Source organism: Falco cherrug, chromosome 1, assembly GCF_023634085.1.
Source record: "Falco cherrug isolate bFalChe1 chromosome 1, bFalChe1.pri, whole genome shotgun sequence".
Taxonomy (NCBI): Eukaryota; Metazoa; Chordata; class Aves; order Falconiformes; family Falconidae; genus Falco; species Falco cherrug.
In genome coordinates, this window is record NC_073697.1 from 115,605,089 (window position 1) to 115,611,853 (window position 6,765).

Below are 6,765 nucleotides of genomic sequence, written 5' to 3' on the forward strand. Positions count from 1 at the left end.
TGCTTTGCCTAGAGCGTCGCGGTGACGCTAGTTCGAGCCCCGGCCCCTCCGACAGCGTCTGGCCGGGACCCCGTACCGCGGCCGCTGCGCGCTCTGCTCCCGCGTCAGCAGTAGCTCCAGCGCACGCAGGGAGACAAACGGCCCTAGGACGCGGGTAGGGTGGTGGCGAAACGGCGGGGAGAAGCCTATGGGAAGTAACAGCCATTTCTGGACAAGGCACATTGCTGGACTTGGCGCCAGCCCGGAACAGGGCGGCCCCCTCCTCCTGCAGGGGGGCAGCCGCCGCTGTCGCTACGGGCCTTGCAGGTCCCTCCGCGCGCCTTACTCTGATTTTTAGGGTGTTCCTAGCCAGAAGAGATGGGCTCTGTTTTAACCGTGCCCGCACCAGCACTGGCTGACGTTGCCCTCTCGCCACCCACCTGCAGACGTTGCTGCGTAGCGGTACGGAACGGGGATGAGGCTCGGAAGAGACTCAGCAAGGCCGAGATTCCCTCCTGGCCCTGTAATCCAGCCCGATAAACACATAAACCCAAACGCCCACCTGTGCCTATCCATGCTGCAAAACCTACGCTAAAATGCGGTACTTGGGGAGCGGAGGGAAAGGGGTCATCTTGGAATAAATGCTCGCTCTTCATGTGCCATTAAAATGAATTCAGCAGGTTTCTAAAACCAGGTGCATCACCTCCAACCCCAGGTGCCAGGCTGCTGAGAAAAAGGGCAAGTGACTGGAGAAAGATTTACAGGGAAATCTTGTTTCTTAAATCTTACCCTAATGCATATGTTTACTGCCTAAGCTCTACGCTAGGCCCTTGATGACCACCTTCTCCTTTGCTTGTACCTTATCTGCCAGCAAATACAATTATAAAAACCCCACCTTATGTAAGAAATACTTGTTAAAGTAATTCCCAAATAGGAAGAGAAAATGTAGTAGCGTCAAACTACTACAGACAGAAACAAAATTGATAAATAGTGCTATGTGTACAAAGTATCACCCCACATAACAATTAGAGCTTCATGAAAGGTCTTTATGTCCTTGTTTTACTGGACGCCACCCTGTACACACATTTTGGTCAAAGCACACCCAATTCAGAGGAAAAATATACACCTTACACACAGGACACTGCACTATCTGCAGCCAAACATAACCCCTACATGGAAAGGTATGTCTATGCCTTGTATTTCTACTCAAAAGAAAACCAAAGAATTCCTTGACTAATAAAAGTCTGTCTGTACAGGTATGATAAAGTGTCAGTTTACTGGTCTTAAAAAAAAAGTCTTAATATGCTTATTTCTATTTTAGAATTGCAAAGAAAGATTGCAAAGAAAGTTAACAAATTCTTTGTTAATTATTTTTTTTTAATTATTATTATTAAATTTGTATTAATTTAATACAAATTAACAAAATCATTGTATCACTCCTTGGTACTTTTAATCTGGTGCCAGCAGAAGAACACCAAAGCACCACACTCCCAGTGTCAGAACGGCAGTTTTCCTTTTAGCATACTCATGCATCCAGCAATTGCACCTCTTTATAATCCAGACATCACTTCATGGAATCAAAGTCTTGTTGGAGGTAGGATAATAAATCTGCAGCAATGAACTACAGTTTCACAGGCTCCAGTGTTCTACTGTTGAAGGTCTACATATAGAACGACAGAGACGTGCTCTTCTTTCAGATGCATCATCTATCAGAGCTTCTATTTCAGTTTTTAATTTGACATAGGCTAAATGCAGTCGAAGTAGTCATTTGTCCTTTTCCTGTGGAAGCAGCCTCTAGACAGCTGGAGTACAGCCCTGGGCATCAGGAAACTGCTGGTCTAATCCCAGTGTGAACACAGGCTTCCCTTACAGACTTGGCCAGCTCACTCAATTCTTTCTGCCTCAGGTTTCCAAACTTATCAAAGCTATTTGCTGCATCTATTACAAATGAATTTCACAGGATTTTAACCACAGATTTCAGTGCAGTGCTTTGAGATGCCATAAGAAAAATGCTGATGTATGAACTATTCTGTATCTTGCTTTACTGAAATTGTGCACTGTTTGATTTTTCCCAGAGTTCAGTAAGGAAGAGCGGAGAAAAAAACCCAAGTGTTGTCGTAAGAGTGCACTTACAATTAAATGTTATTTGCCTTTATTGTTAAATTACAAAATATGAAGAATTTTTCAGTTGTTGAAAATTAAGAACTAATACTTTTCAAATGTCTGTTTTGATGCCATAAATAGCAGAATCTGGAATGTTTCCACTTTCCTGAGTATTTCCACTTCTCTGACATTTACGTGTAATCATGTTTGGAACATAAATCTGTGCCAAGCCCAGGATTATTTTGAGGTCAGCTCATGGTTACACTTTATACAGGAACTAGTGAGCTAGAATACACCCACAAATCTTTAACCCATCACCTGTCTGAATAATATAAAAGAAAATATATTTGCTAACCCGCTTTCAAGCATTAAGATAACCTGGTTAGGAGCAGCTGAAAGGAGAAATAAGGACACAAATATTGCTCTTTTAGCATGCCATACAGAACTAGGCTAAACAAAAGACAGAACTGCAAATAATCATAATTATCTCTGGATCAGGATTAAGAAAACCCTTGCAAACAGCTGTATTTATGTAAAAACACACACTTTCTAACCCTCACAAAGGGCACAACTTCTTACTCGTTATTACTACAATGATCCAAAAGCCCTAACATTACCCCTGAACTTCTTGTTGATGGGCAGAAGTCTGTGAACAACAAAACCCACTGGCAACTTGGCATAGTCCTTATCAAAAAGAGTGGAAGATAAAGCCAAACCAGGAAACTCTGCAAAAAACTTCTCCAATTCCTGTTTCTGCTAGAAGCAAGAACAAGTCCTCTAGCTTTGATCACACTTTCATTCAGATTTTGCCTCAAATCATGCCCCTGAAATCACTACAGAAACTGTTTAAAACTAATCTATGAAGACATTAACTCTGCAAATGAACAGACACATCAATGACTCCAATTCCAGTATCTCTGCATAATCTGAACAGTGGCCAAATTCTGCTCTTAAGATCTCAGTTCTATTTTGTTATAGGCTATGTTATATATATTATATGTCTCTGTTATTTTGATAATGGAACTTCTCATTCCATTTCCATTCATCTGCTGATAGAGCTGGCCCAAGTAATTAAAAAAACAACAAATGTAATTCTCTTCCTTAGGCAAACTACGTTTGAGGCAAAAAGAGAGAAAAACAACCACTAACAACAAATCTCGATGACTGTCTTATAAATCATCTCCTTCTGTAATGGAAAAGCCTACATCCTTCCTGATCCACCCTCTCAGTCTATCCATAAATGTGGGAGAGGAAAAAAAGACAAAAAGCTCACAGCACATTTCTCATATGTTCACACAAATAGAGGCTTGGAGCCCAAAAAGCCCTAATGAATATTTTCCATGTATGTATATATATTTAAACGACCCAATAAAAGGTTACACATACCAATTACCTTTTCCCTTCTTGTACATACTGTCAAGCAGTAAACAGAAATTAGCAGCTGCAGTGCTTTTTTATTCAGGATGTGTATATTAACTGATGACTCACCAAATAATTTGCAGCCCGGCATGCCAGTTGTCTTCTCCTCCACAGAAAGAAACACTATTTTAAACAGAAAGTTAACCACTGTGGACCTTGCAGGCAAGCCAGCATGCATCAGAACAAGATAAATATTGCTGGTGAGCCCCAACAGGGCAGAGGAAAGGGGGTGGTTCCAGTATCATGCTACAAACTTTTTAAAATACTCAGATAGGAATAAATAATACACTGGGGGAAAAGAGTGGAGGCAGGAAAGAAAGGATTATTGCAAAATCAACCCACACTGCCACATGGCCTTTTGTGGTACACACAAAAGTGTGTGGTACACACACAGGCAAGCCCCGCACTGCACAAACAGCTCTGGTATATGGCTATGGGTTTTTTTTGTAGTCCTCTTAAGTACATTTGGGGTCTGATTCAATAGTTTATTTCAAATGGGGAACAGTAATCTATGGCACAGAGGCCAAAGATGGCACGCAGCAGGCTTAGGGAGGCTTGGAGCTGGAATTTAGACTGAAAAGTGTATCTGTGAAGCAGCAGCTCCCAAATCCTGGCTGCCACTGACCTCCAGTGTCTGCAGGTGTTGGAGGCCTGTGTCCCCTGCAAACAGATGCTCTGCAATGTCTGTAGCAATGCAATGTCTTGTGGGGCTTGCTGAGTTTCTTCCAGAACACTTAAACTCTAATTTGGGAAGCAAGCTGACAGTTCCTCCTCCAGGTTATCTCCATCCTGCTATTAATGAGCTTGACATGACAATTTTGGCCAAATTTCTGTGATATCCCAGCTGATCAGACGCAATCAGAAACAAGTACAATCCAGTCAAATTCTAGGAATTAAAGGGCAATTGCTCTCTACCCTACAACATTCACTATGCTGTTCTTCAGTGCAGCATGAAAAACTTCTTTACTGACAGTATGGAATATTCTACTACAACTTAGTATTTGAAGACTGAGCCACACATTTAATTCTATTTTAACTCCATTAAATCTATTTAACATTTGTGAAAAGAATACATAAATAAGTAAATTGGACACAATAGGAATCTTCCAAGAGTTGCAGAAGTGTCATTAATAAAAATGTGGGTTTTGAATCCTTCCTAATCTCACAGTTCTCTAAAAACTACAAAATGAGAAAGCAAATCTCCTTGATCTCAGAATGGACATTACTCCTTTTCTTTCTGAATAAGAAACCGGGTTCAAAGAAAAACTCACAGCATTATTTTCCATAGCACCTGCTGCTCATTCCTAGACTGCAAATGGAGGATTAAACTCTCCCTCAGCATAATCCCAATCATTCTTTATCAACCATTGCAGACATCTGAATCCAGTGATACTAATCTATCCCTGGTTCTCAATAAGCCACAGATTTTTGGGGTTTAGCCTATCACTGTCACATCCACAAGTTATAACTCCCTCTACAGCCAACACTATTAAGTGAAATCCCCGCTCGGCTACACAAAAAGGCAAGCTAATACATACCATCCAATCAACCTTCTGCAAGTAAGATTTAGCATGCTCATGACATCTTTTGAGTGACTAAAAGCCCAAGCTGCAGCTATCATCTGTCAGTGCAGGATTTTTCAGACTGACACTGAATGTATGCTTCTAAAAAGTACCGATTCTGTTACAAATCTGCTATGCAAATACTCTTGGTACAGGCACTAAATCATACAAATCTGAGATGGGAAATTTCCTGCCCACAAAATGTGTAGCTCATTGGCTCCTGACAGTACATTCCCATCGAGTGCTTTCCAAGGAAGTAAATACATCACACACACACACACAAGGATTGTGCAGCACAGAAGTCTAATATATTGCACAAGTTGCGGAACTGGTGCAAACGCAGCACACTAATGATTTTTCCAGGCTCTGTAGAAATGGTCAGATACAACAGCCTAGCAAAAGTACTCATGGTGAGTCTGCCTGGATTGCTGTAGCCAGAAATCCTGCCAAATTAAAAAAAAAATGTTTCTACATGAATAAAATCCAGATTACTAATAAATAAATACAAATGTAAAACTGTATGGAAACTCTTGAAAAGGTACACAGACTTCTGAAAATAAAAAAACTTCAGTCCTTTCACCACTTGCTATTTTGCTGTTGCACAGGAATTATTGGAGGACCCTGAACTATAATCCTCCTGCACCAAACCTCAAACTGAAAATTTCCAAAGCAAACTCCAGTTTGAAGGTACGTATCGATAACTCTAGATTAATCCTACCTGCTGTTTGTGTGAACTACTATATAAAAGCAGATATATATCCGTAGGTGTCACTCAGGCAGCACAGTAATGCTTGTAAACACCCCAGGCGAGGCAGATGACAGTGAACAGGCAGCAGCGGGGGATAACAGGAGCTGGAGCAGAGATTACAACCAGCGGGACCACACAGCGTAAGGGAATAGTAGAGAATGAAAGTACACAATCTTGCACTAAAAAACAAAAGAATAAAAGACCAGCAGGAACTTTTACCAGCTTCTACACTTAGGAAATTGTATTTAAAATAAGAAGTTACTTGCTGAAGAAATAACCAGTTCTAATGGGAAAGAACGTATTTGCTTCAGACCTACGCTGGCCAGCATCCAATTATAGCAAGCTGCTCTTGTTATTGTTGAAGAACGGAATGAATTTGAGCATGGACCTTTGTAATGGCCAGAAAGCACATTAAATCCAAATATTTTAAAACTGTCCACTGCCTTTGTTACATATATTGCCCTACTGGAACATCTTTTCCTTGACGTGCATCCTCTGGATGTACAGTAGGAAAGAATTCAACACACGCCCAAGGGAAATGACTTCAAACAAAGCGGATTTTCGGGCTCTCTGCAGTAAAAACACGTCCCCGGAGCGCGGGGACTACGTCGCACCGTTCCCGAGCCGGGGGTCCCTCCCGGGGGCGGCGCGGGGCCCCCTCCCCCCGCCGGGCCGCAGCCGCGCCGCGCCGCTCCGCCGAGGCGCTGAGGCGAGGCCAGGCCCAGCAGCCCAGCGCCCCGCTCCTCTCTGTGAGAAGCCATTTTACGCTTCTCTCCCTCAGCCAGGATAGAGCAGCGCCTTCCCGGTCCCTCCCCAGCGGCCAGGACCAAGCCGTCATCCACGGCCAGCCCTGCCGCCCGCTGTACCGGGGGCTGCGCCCCAGCCGCCCGGTGGCCTCCCCGCCTCTGGCGGCGCCATTTCGGCAGAGCCTCCCGGCCGCGGCCCTGGCGGCGC